Source organism: Rattus norvegicus, chromosome 1, assembly GCF_021556685.1.
Source record: "Rattus norvegicus strain SHRSP/BbbUtx chromosome 1, alternate assembly SHRSP_T2T, whole genome shotgun sequence".
In the NCBI taxonomy this organism is placed as follows: domain Eukaryota; kingdom Metazoa; phylum Chordata; class Mammalia; order Rodentia; family Muridae; genus Rattus; species Rattus norvegicus.
The window spans coordinates 145708091-145720000 of record NC_141534.1 but is presented as its reverse complement, the minus strand read 5'-3'; the positions used below and the strand labels follow the sequence as shown (position 1 = coordinate 145720000).

At 47.5% G+C, this 11910-nt stretch overlaps 1 protein-coding gene across 1 annotated transcript in view; it reads right to left on the bottom strand.

Moving 5' to 3' along the window:
• Positions 1-11910, bottom strand: part of Abhd2 (abhydrolase domain containing 2, acylglycerol lipase) — an 80727-nt gene that overhangs the window by 67492 nt on the left and 1325 nt on the right.

Sequence of the window (11910 nt, the reverse complement as noted above, 5' to 3'; positions counted from 1 at the left end):
TCACCATGGTAAGCACCAAACAGCAGATTTGCATGGAGATCTGACCAGTATGCCAAGCCCTTCACCTGGCCACAGGGAAAGCTGACTCGTCCCATTTCCCCAGGCCTGTCGGAGCTGAGCTTACTTTCTCCTGCCCTTCTCAGGTCCGTGGCTTTCAGCTGTGAGCGCAATAGCTCTCCTCAAGGCTATACCACTGGACCCTTTAATACAAGGATAGACAGTAATGACGGCTCCCAGATCTTTCCCAAGACTGACGGAAGCTCCCGGGGCAAGAGAAGGCAGTGTGCACAGCATTGGAAGGCACGCTTTTCTTCACATTGTAAAAGTGCCTTGGAAGCTATGAGTAGAAACAAGAGCCTCTTGCCAGGCCACAGCAGCAGGCCTGGAGGTCACGTGGCTCCATGGAGTCCAAGTCTCAGACAACAGGTGTGAGCAGCCAACAGGGTTAAGTATGAACCACTGACTGACACTGAGGTCCCTGGGCTAAAATGAAGGAAGGGTAGTGTGGGTTGGATACTAGTGTGGGTCAGCCTCTGCTACAGTCACGAGGATTCAGAGAACTGACACGTCGAGGGTACAACCTAGGTGGTAAGACCCAGAAGGTCTGGAGTCCGGATATCAGAGGGGAAAGAGCCTCATTTACACGCTCTACAGTTCTACCAATGACATCTAGATTTGTTCTCCCTTGCGCATGCGGTGCTGTGCAGCTTTGGGTAGGTCTCCTGCTCGAGAGCACACGTGAGCTATCCAACACAGGTTTTAGAATCAGAGGCCCTGAGTTTGAGCCCCGATTCTGCCAAGTAATCTTGTTAGGGGGATGGAGAAGCGGCTCAGCAGTTAAGAGCACTGACTGTTCTTCCGAAGGGCCTGAGTTCAATTCCCAGCAACCGCATGGTGGCTCACAACCATCTGTAATGGGATCCCGAGCCCTCTTCTGGTGAGTCTGAAGACAGGTGCAGTGTACTCATAGAAAAAAAATAAATCTTTAAAAACAATTCATGTTAATCTGTACTTCTAAAAATGAGAGAGAATAAGTTCCTTTACACGTTAAAAAGGGGGAAAAGCTGGTGTGTTAAACTGTGTGGGTTAAAGTCCCTTTAGAATCACAAAGTATCTACAGACATGAAAGGCTCACAAAATATCTGAACTCCTTAAAGGAGAGCTACCTTAATGATTCAGGATCAGAGAACTGTTAGTTTGAAAGTGACAGTAAGGGACTTTTAACACACATGGCCAGGTATCTGTCTCCAGGCAGCCCTGAGCTTGGCTTTATCTTTGCATGGGGGATACTGAACAATCTAGAAAAATACAAATTCAAAAGGAAGCACACTGGGCTGGTATATTTTGGGGTTTGAGCTAAATGAATTGCTTTGCCAAATAAAGAAATAGAAGTTCACACCCTCGAATGTTCCTGTCTCCCCACTCCCCATCCCTCCAATACAAACACCCTACTGTTTGTTGTTCTGGCGCGCTTGCGCTCTCTCTCTCTCTCTCTCTCTCTCTCTCTCTCTCTCCTCTCTCTCTCTCTCTCTCTCTCGCCTCCCACTCTAGAAGTAAAATTCCTCAGCCTTGTTAAAGCCTGAGTGTGAGTCCCAACCACCACCCTTAGTCTGCCGGCGACTTTCCTTTTTTGACTTTTGTTCAAATCCAGTTTTGCCCATAGTCAGCAGCACCTGCTCCAGGTTCCTACCCAGCCGTCGGTGGTGATGCACTGACAACTGGTAGGCAGGCCCCTACAGCAGGGCTCTGGAGCTCTTACTCTGCAGCGCCTTCCTCAAATGTTAGAGTCACCACTTCATCAGTGTCCTGGGAGGAGTGTCCCGGGAAGTAAGAAGCTGCCAGCAAGGGAGGGGATTTCAACAGAAGTAGAACAAATTCTTCTCCACAACTAGGAAGAGGACAGAAGCATTTACCGAAAATGAATCCACCTGCTTGAAGTGGCCAAGGCAGTGCTTTGCAAATGAAAAGGACAGAGGCTCCTGGAGCGGCATTCGTATCAACTGTGAGAGGGGGTCATGCCAACTGTGAGGGAGGGGGTGCTTTACAGACCACACCCTGTTCTGCCATTTCACCAAAAGCCCACTGCATCCAAGGCCTCAGCTTCAGTCTGTCTTCAGTGGGCACTGTGCAAGAAGTGGAATGCACAATATCCGTAAAGTGGGAGGCTGGGTGACCCACTGGAGTAAGAACGGACTCCTTCAGGGCTGACAACAAACCCTGGAGGAATTCAAACAGGAAGCAGAGGGAAAAGGGAGATGGTGTGGCAGTTGGGGATCCTGGAGGAATGATGGAACAGAAGAGAGTCAGAAATGGGGTGTGCACAGACATCAAGGTCACAGCCGAGCAGTGTGAGGCAGATAGAACCGGAGGGATAGGTTTGGAGCAGAACCATGAGTCACTGTGGAATGATGCCTCCACAAGGGGAATTCCAGGAGTCAGTCTGGAAGCTGGTGCCACACGGATGCTATCAGCTCTGTTGGGACATGTATCGTCACTCACCACTGGAGCCACAGTCCTCGATGGCGTCTAACTCATCTTGTAGGAACTTCTGTATCTCGGGCCTACCTCCTCTAGATTTTAAGACTGCAGTGGCCTACCTTCACATGAAAATGCCAATCGTGACTAGGAAGTTTGCTAGTGCCATCTCGTCATAAGAATGACGCATCACCTCTCCTTACTCTCCGTGCTGGGGATTCCAGCCAATGCCTTTCGAATTAACTCTTCCTATTTGACATTCTACACATTTGGAAACCCATGCTTTTGAGAACATAGTGGGCATCAGACTCAATTAGGATTAAGCACCACCACTGTGATTCCTTTAATTATCTTTTCTTCCCAGATTATTTCATCAGGCTGAGAGGTAGGCAGCTGCCTTACCGCTGTGCACTGAGAGAGAAAGCTCAATGTGACCTGGGCTCAATATGACCTCAGCAGCTTTTAGGTATTTTAAAAACTATCTTGAAGATCCAGCAAACCATTTTTCCATCCAAGATGAAGATTTTCTTCAATGACTAAAGAATATCTCAGTAAGCCAAAAAGTTAAGAAATCTACTTCAGATATGGCTGCCTCGAAAATATAGATAAGCCACAGTTGGCACAAGCAGTTGCCTGGAAGGGAATGGATCCGGAACCCCCCACCTCCATCCCACGGACTGGAAGGGGCCGACACATGCTGCAGACCTTTATAAGGCACAGCCTTCTGCAGCTCTGCTGAGATTGTCAATGCCACAACATTCTCTCGAGTTTTTCTAGTGGACATAAGCTCATTTGAATAGCACTAATCCTGTGTTAATCTAGACCAAGAGGCCATTTGGATTATAAAATAAGCCTCCTTTTTAGCATCTGAGGGAAACAGGACTGCATCCTTTAGAACAATTGATGTCTGCAAGGTTTCCACTTACTGAGAGACTTCCTCTGATCTGTAGTGCTGGCTGGGGAGAGGGGCTGCTCACAGGCCAAGACAAACTTGGCCTGAATTACACACTACTTGTGTGACTTTGGGCAGGTTTCTTAACCTTTTGGCACCTCATTAAACAAGAATAATAGAACCTTTCTTGAAGAGTCACTGAGATGCTTAAATGAGGTAGCCAGGGTCAAACGTCCGGTTAGTATGAGTTTAAAGATACAAACATTATGCTAATTAAGCACTACAGAAGGCCAAAAGGGACTTGGTATATCCACCAAGACTGAGGACCTCAACCAGAAACAAATGGTAACTTTTTCAGCTTGGCTAGTCTACTGTTTGATCTGCATGTGAGCCATCGCCCCTCTCTCTCTCTCTCTCTCTCTCTCTCTCTCTCTCTCTCTCTCTCTCTCACACACACACACACACACACACACACACACACCATACATACACCCATATACACACATCCAAACCACCCATAACCCACACTCACCACACACAAATACACCCATCCCCCCTTACACACACACACACACACACTCCAGTACACAATGCACCACCACTGCAGACAACCAGCTTCTCCATCACCCAATTCCAGCTTGTCCTGGGATCTAATACCGCCTTTGGCTCTGACATCATTATCCTTACCGTGAATGAAGGAACAGACTGGATGATAGGAAGCATTCTACTTGGGTAGCTCACCATTTAGTAAGCATTTGCAATGTTCATGCACGACCTTGACTACTTCTCAAAGGAGGCACAAGATGCATTTGGGTTGACAGTGGAGGCCAGCTTCATAATTTACCACTTACAAAGTGTACACTCAGACATTACCTCATTTGGTACTTGCAACAGCTTTCAGTGTTAGAATATTAGCAAGGACACTGAGGCCCAGGGACCGTCCTTGCGCTGGGCCCTGGAAAAGGCTCTAGGAATATAGGAGGGGGAGCAATCGCCATGTTGGAGCTGGATGGAGCCCACCTTTGGTCCCCTTGACAGGAGCTCTCGAAGGCCTTTTCCCATTCAAAGATGGACACGGAGACATTTGCATTCCTCCTAGGAGCTCTATGGTGATGATGTCAGTGCCACACCCACCTTCCTCTGGGGGCGGGGCTGACCTGTAGTGGGTGGTATTAATGACAGGCCAGCGGGAAGAGACTATTATCTAAATGGGAAAAATATCCCCGGCTGTCTTCTCCTTGGCATTTTCCGTGGTCTTGCTGTACAGGCCAAAGTTTTTCAATGGCATTGACAGGAATGAGTGAACACTATGTACATTTCAGACACAGAGGGAACTGCAGCCAGAGCACTAGGAAGCTGGTGTTTATGGTATGAATACAGTTCAGGCCCTATCGGAGTGTGGACAGGAATCTCAGCCATTAGGCTATAACCACTGGGGAGGCACATGGTGCCCGGGTCCCCTGGAAAGGTGCTAGGGCCCCCAGTATCATCTTCAGAAGAGGAAAAGCTCCACAAGCATTTGCTGAACCCATGAAATCGGTGAACACCTCCCTTCATCAAAGGTTCCAGTCATATCACAAACTCCTAGGAAGGTTGAGTTCCCCTCCACTTCCAGGGATAGACCATCTCACAAATGGTTACACGAGAAAAGCAATAGGTTGCCCGATGATATGTGACATACATCATTCCATGTTACCTGAACATAAGCAAGGAAAAGAGAACCACGGACAATATGTTATAGACTATATCAAAAAGGAAGAAAAGGGATATTAATGTATCACATCTGCTGGGCTACACATAACACACATCTGAACTACATATGAGACACTAATAACGGTCATTACTTCCGAGAACATAGTTCAGTCTTTACTGTGATGTACCTGACCATGTGCACTGTGTTAATGCATTGCCTATTCAAAAGCAGATAAAACTTTCTACACCACAACATACCTGGTTTCTCTATCAGACAGGGATAAGGAGAAAAGATAGGGGGGACCCATGAAGCTTAGAAGTAAGATGCTAGCATAGTATGTGGAAAGAAGCCAGGCATGGTGGTGCACATGTAATTCTGGCACTGGAGAAGCTAAGACAGGAACATTGTGTGCATTTTGGGCTAGCCTGGGCTACACCGTGAGACCCTGTCCCAAAGAACAACCTCGTAGAGTCAAGGACACAAAGGAACGGGGTCATAATTGGGAGAACAACGGACTAGAATGAAGCTAGTCAGGGGCTCAGCCAATCTCGGGCATAGCTGTAGGCTGACTGCATTCGTCAATGATTACATACGCAAAGTTAAAAGTATTACTGTTAATTTTTAAAAATGTTAACGGATGTATAATAAGACTATTTTGAGGAGTTATCACGGAAATATTTACATATGAGACATGATGTGTGGGATCGTCTTTAGAATAAATGTGGCTTGGGGAAAGTAGCTAGAAGACTAAAGGAAACTCCATTCCTCATAAGCTGGGTGGTGGACCCTAGGGCCATGGGGGCTCAATACGGGATTCTATCTCTGGCGCATCCTTAAACTATCCACGGTAAAAGGCTAACAAATGAAGGAGTGGTTATTTAGGAACCGAGCACAAGCCTTGGTAGCCAATGAGCTCCAAATTCACCCCCAGCTTTCAGCTCCAGTCAACTTCAGGGCAATGGCTCCTGGGCTCATGTGTGGCCGTGATATATGAGCTGGATGCTGGATGCTGCCATTTGGACCGTGTGTTTAGATGATGCAAATGATTTATTGTATCCAGTTATTATTTATCATATTACTTCTTCATTTGAAAAGTTCCTGCCTCTTTTCTGTGCTAAGTCCATCTCTGTATTCCTCTACAATAGGGTTTCCTGGCTCCAACTCATCAGGACTTCACACACACAAATGAGGGGTAGCCAAGGCTCTATGTGTGGTAGCTAACATTATTGGTGATCCCAGCATTTCAGGGTGGGCATTTCAAGTGTTTCCTAGCATCATTCACATAAACAAAGAAGTCTGAGTGCTGTGGGTTCATCTAATGAGAACTAAGGAAACATCACAAAAAGCCTGTGTCCCAGACTGGGAAACCTTAGCACAAGGTCAGAGAGCTGGTGCTACGAGAGTGAGCAAGCAGGACCCGAGACCTGACGAGAAGTCACCCCTTCACCTGCTACATCAGGAACTTAATGGGCTTACACACATGCTTCAGAAAAGCACACAGGTAAACATTGCCAAAGGGTCTTCCCTAATCCTAACCTTACCTAAGGCTGCTAAGCCCATGCCTCAGCCCCTTCCCGCCTTCACTGCTTTAGGAATCCAGTGAGGCGCTTCACACATGAACGAATCCAGACCCCAAGGTGTCGGTGGAGGACAACAGCCTCTGTCAGTTTTATCCTTCAGTAATATGCTAGAAACTCGTGGTCTATACCAAAGACACTGGAAACCATGAGAGCAAATCATGACTAGAACCTTCTGCAGGAAATCTAGGCCCTTCCAAATGCCATGATCCAGTAACCATCTGGGCAGGTTTTTGACCTGTGTAGAAGAGTCTCATTATTATTATTATCATCATCTTCTTCCTCTTCTTCTTCCTCCTCCTCCTCTTCTTTTCCAGACAAGGTAGCCCTGACTGTCCTGGAACTAGTTCTATAAGCCAGATTGGCCTTGAACTCATAGAGTTCTACCTGCCTCTGCTTCCAGAATGCTGGGACTAAAACCGTGCGCCCTCACTGCCTGGGTGGAATCTGTATTCTAAGACATTGACTTCCTCAGATGCTAACATATTTGTGGACATATTCATAAATAAAATGAAGGTGATAAGCGATGTTAGGTTTGTTTTCCTTATTTGAAAAAATTTGAATTTGGGTGAGCCTGTGCTGGACTTCCTGTTTTTCTTTTTTCCACTGCCCTCACTGGTATGACTCAGTACGTAAATAATTGTCCAGCATGATGGTGAACAACTGGGGGACACTTGTTGGCAGTTTCTACCTTTTTTATTGGAGAAAAGAATAACTGACAACCATATCCCCTCTCCTTGAACGCACAAGGTACCCATGGCACAAATGGAGGGATGCCATGCTGCCCAGCAGAGAGCAAAGACCAGGAAGTGATGACTCAAGACTGGCCTCACTGACTAACATCTTGGACGTTCAGTCACTTCCAAGGTGACTCTAAGGCAGACTCAAGAGATAATCAGGGGCAAATAAAAGCAAGAAAGAGGCTGAGGAAGATTCAGATAAAACCCAAAGCCCATAGGCAAAATCCAGGAACCACAGAAGACCAGAAGACTGTGTTTAGATCAGTGTGGTAAACACAGAAACTCAAATTCGAGGAACCAGGAGGAGACCGTCTGCTTAGCCCCAGGGAAAGGTTTAGCAGGCAAAGCTGGCTCAGTGGGAGTACGGCTGGCCGGCCGGCCTGGGAAGCCCTTCCAGTTGGATCCACAAAGGTCATGCATAGATTTGGGGACAATGGAAGTGGGCAGAGTGGGTTCTTCTGAGGCAAGAGAAAAGGGGTGCGGCCCTTATTAATGCTCCCCAAACAGGAAGTGCAGAGGGGAAGGGCAGGCGGTTCAAAGGTGAGAATACAGGGAAAGCTGCTGGGCAGACACAGGGCTAGACAACTGGAGCTGGAGATGAAAGTCTCTAGACACCAGAGAACACAAGGAACTGCATCTGGTGTGGCCTGCGTGTTCTGCCCAGAGGGCAGGGCACGGTTGGAACCCAAGGGTCTAAGTGTTCCTTATTCTCCATTGCCCCCACTCTACTACACACACTAACCAGGAGGAGAAGCCTTCTACCTCTCCAGGCATTTTCTCAGGCTTGGAATCCTTCCTAGTGAGGGACCAAGGACAGACAGACCCCTGACGAGTAGACACACAGGGAAAACTTCTGGCTTCTTCCTCGCCCTCCTAACTTGACACAAAAGCCTGGCAGGTTTTCTGTACCACCAGAAGGGTAGCTACCCTTCTGACTGATCTGTCTGTCCAGGCTGTCGGGCATTCAAGGCTGGTCCTGAACATGTTTATCTGAAGCAATGGTCCGTATCAGCTACCCTTTCTTTGTTTAAGTGTATCAGTCCAAAATAAGGGGAAGGGGACCCATCCCAGGCCCAGAGACACAGCTCCCAGCCCTGGGTGTGTTTGGGTTTCTGAATGTCCCCTCTCCACTTTGTAAGGAGCCTTGTGTGCGCTTCGTGATGTGTGCCTGCTAATTCACTTTTAATAAAGTTTGCTGCCTGTTGCTACCGGCTGTGTCTTAAGGTTTTCCCCCTGCTTTTTAATGCTTTAATTGGTGGAGAAAATGAGCCAGATCAAGGCCCTTAGGCAGTGGAGTAGGACAAAGAAGAAAAACATCTGTGTCCAAACTGCCACAGAATGCTTTAACACGCCCATGCAAAGCTGCCACCCTAAACAAGGGAGCTTCTCAGCGTCCTCCAGGGCAGAAATTGGGGTCGAGAATGGATGGCCTTCATAAAGGGTGACGTGGAAAAAATGAGGGAAACCAAGGTTGCGAGCAGTTTTGTAGAAAGGGTGAGGCGTGCCGCCTATGGCAGATGCTGAGTTCAGGGCTTACCTCTGGAGGGTGAAGAAATGACTGACACTGGTTGGCTGTCTCTAAGGAGGAAGGCTAGGTGGAGGCATCGGGACAGATGTGCGTCTACTTCCTAATCTTTGCACTTTTCAATATCGAATAAAGTCATCAATAAATGTGGAATCACCCCCCTGCGCCCCACCCCCACACCAAGATATAGTCTCACACTGTAAACCGGGCTGGTCTGGAATTCACTATGTAGCCCAGGCTGATATTGAACTCAACGGCAATCCTCCCCACCCAGCCCCCCATACGCTGAGATTGTTTTTTTTTTTTTTCTTTTTTTTTCGGAGCTGGGGACTGAACCCAGGGCCTTGCGCTTACTAGGCAAGCGCTCTACCACTGGGCTAAATCCCCAACCCCTAGCCTATTCTTTATCTCACTGTTGCCTAAGGACTATGAAAGATAAGAGAATGGTTCTGTGAGTAATGTGTTTTGCCCGATTGGTCCAGAACACACACCTTTTTTGGTAATAGTGAGGTTCTTCATCAGTCTACCTCAGTCATTCTATAAACTGAAAATGTTTAATTCCCATACATGATGCCCTGGAACCAAGACAGTAAAACTTAATCTGTAGGTAGAAGCACGATCCTCAAAAGAAGATGGGGTGGCTGATGATGCCTGTAATCCCAGCACTTGGGAGGTAGAGGCAGGACGATTGAGAGATCAAGCTCATCTTTGGATGTTCAGTGAATTTGAGGCCTGTCTGGGATACAGGAGACTGTCTCAAAACAAAAACCAGTCCTCATGCAAAATAAGGGCATGTATATTATCAGTGCTGAAAAGAAGCACAGGGACTTAACATGGCTGTAATCACTGGGCATCATGGCTGCTGCCTGAAATCCCAGGACTTAGGAGGTCCATTGAGAAGTCAAGCCTAGATTGCACACAGACTCTGTCTCAAACGCCATCACCGAAGAGTGGAGTCAGAGGGGAGAGAGATCTTAGTGATGCACTGGCCAAAATACTGGGCCACGAAAGGCTGTGGTATAATCCTAACACTTGACCACATTAAAAGGTTTCCCACCCCTTCCAGCATCTGTTCCTGGGATAGGCAAGATGAAATAGAAAGGCTTACAACACCTCAACCCTGGGCTCATTAACTCAACTGGTCAATGGTGGTTCAAATCCTACATCCAATAAAAAATCCAGGTACTGTAGGCTATGGCCCTGGCAGAAATTCTGCCAGATGGGATTCCATTATGTTGGAAATGTCCATCTGCCGGGGTTTTCACATAACCAGGTTTTAGGGGGTTAGGGGGAAGAGTTCTTCCCCTGTCTACGACAGGGCCAGAGGTTGTGCTAGGCTCTAGGGCAGGAGCTGTGAGTCAAGAGTACAGTATAGGCTCTGTCAGAAAGGACCAGGGGAAAGGTGTGAATTTAGGAAGGAGGGAATGACTGACAAGGAGCCATCCTTCTGTTAGAATTCAGCTGGGGTGCTTGGGGGTGAGTGTGGCAAAGAACACAGCAAAGAAGAGAACAATGTTTTTCTAAAATGGCTGGGCGCTGACGATCCAAGGCAAGAGCCCCAGACACAGGGTTATAGTCCTAGGTGCCCATCAATGAAGAGTAGTCACCTTTGGTGACACCCAGAGAAGGGAAAACCACAGGGGACTGGGTTTCTGCTAAATTCAAAACAATACAGAAACAAAGGTGGCAGAAAGCTTTCATTTACAGAAAGCTGCTCCCCAACCCCGTGGGCACTGCAGGACAGGTGAATTCAACATATCCTCAGGACCTAGTGGCATCAAAGGGCATCAAAGAGGTAGTGTAAATGAAAGAGAAAGTAAAGGGGCTGAATGAACTGCTAGAGAGGAGAAAGGACTCACACTGCACGGCCATCTGTTTTATTTCAAGCTCTGTAAAAAGAGGGAGAAGGAGGAGGGGGGTGCAGACAGAAGATCGGACAAGTAGACAGCCAAGCAACGATCTGTCCTGTGCTCCTGTCTTACCCGAGGCTGCCGCCGCCGTGCCCCCTACTCACAGGACTAAGGGACCTGCTTTAAATGCACTCTGACACATGATCCCCTAACTTCCGAAAAGCACTTAATATGGTAGCTCATGAAATCTTAATCTAAAAAAAAAAAGTTCATCCATTTGACTCACACTGACAACTGGGAGGGAGGTGGGGTGGGAAGAACTCGAGTTGGAAAGGCAGAAGCCATGTAGGCATTTTGGTCTACCACTTTGAGAGATTCACTTTTAATCCCTTGAATGCCGGGAAATACTGGTGTTTCAGGGTGGTGTGGTACAAGGTGGGAACTAACGGGGAGGTGGGGGGGGGGACCACATTATCCGATTGGAGACAAGGAAAATAGAAAAAAGAATGTGCCGTGTCTAAGAAGTACTACGTGTGAGAATCTAGACGACGTTTAAGGGTGAAAACTTCTGGGTGGCAGAGATGAAGGGAAGACACGTGGAAAGGCAGCAACATGCTATTGAGCCAATCTGCTATGGCAACCATGTTGCCAGGCACTGACCCAGAAATATGATAGCTCATATTTCTCCAACCTTTTAACCTAAGCACCAGCATCATTCCTTGCCTTTCCAGACAGGGAACCAGCACAGAGAGGTTGGCTAACTTGCCCCAAGTTACACAGCTAGAAGAAGCAGGACTAAGATTCAAACCCAGGCACTTAGATGCCAAAGTCTGTGCTTCTACCCTCTCAGGGCTCCTCTAGAACTTAAATAAGAATGAAAACTCGGCAGGGAGAAGAATTCAAGTCATGCCCTGCCTAGACCTAGGGTTCGAGGGATCGGACAACTCTTACTCGTGACCCTGTGATGACCAGCCAGCTTGTGACCATCCCAGGCCTTAAGTTTCTTCATCCATACAATAAGGAGGACGAATTAGATGAGCTTCAGCACTTTAGCTTCGAAATAGCCTAAGCTCACGCTGACCATCAGCAGCACGCACTCACCGGTCTGCTTTCCACCTGTCTACCCGAAGCTTCATTTATCTTTGCATGGGTAAGGCA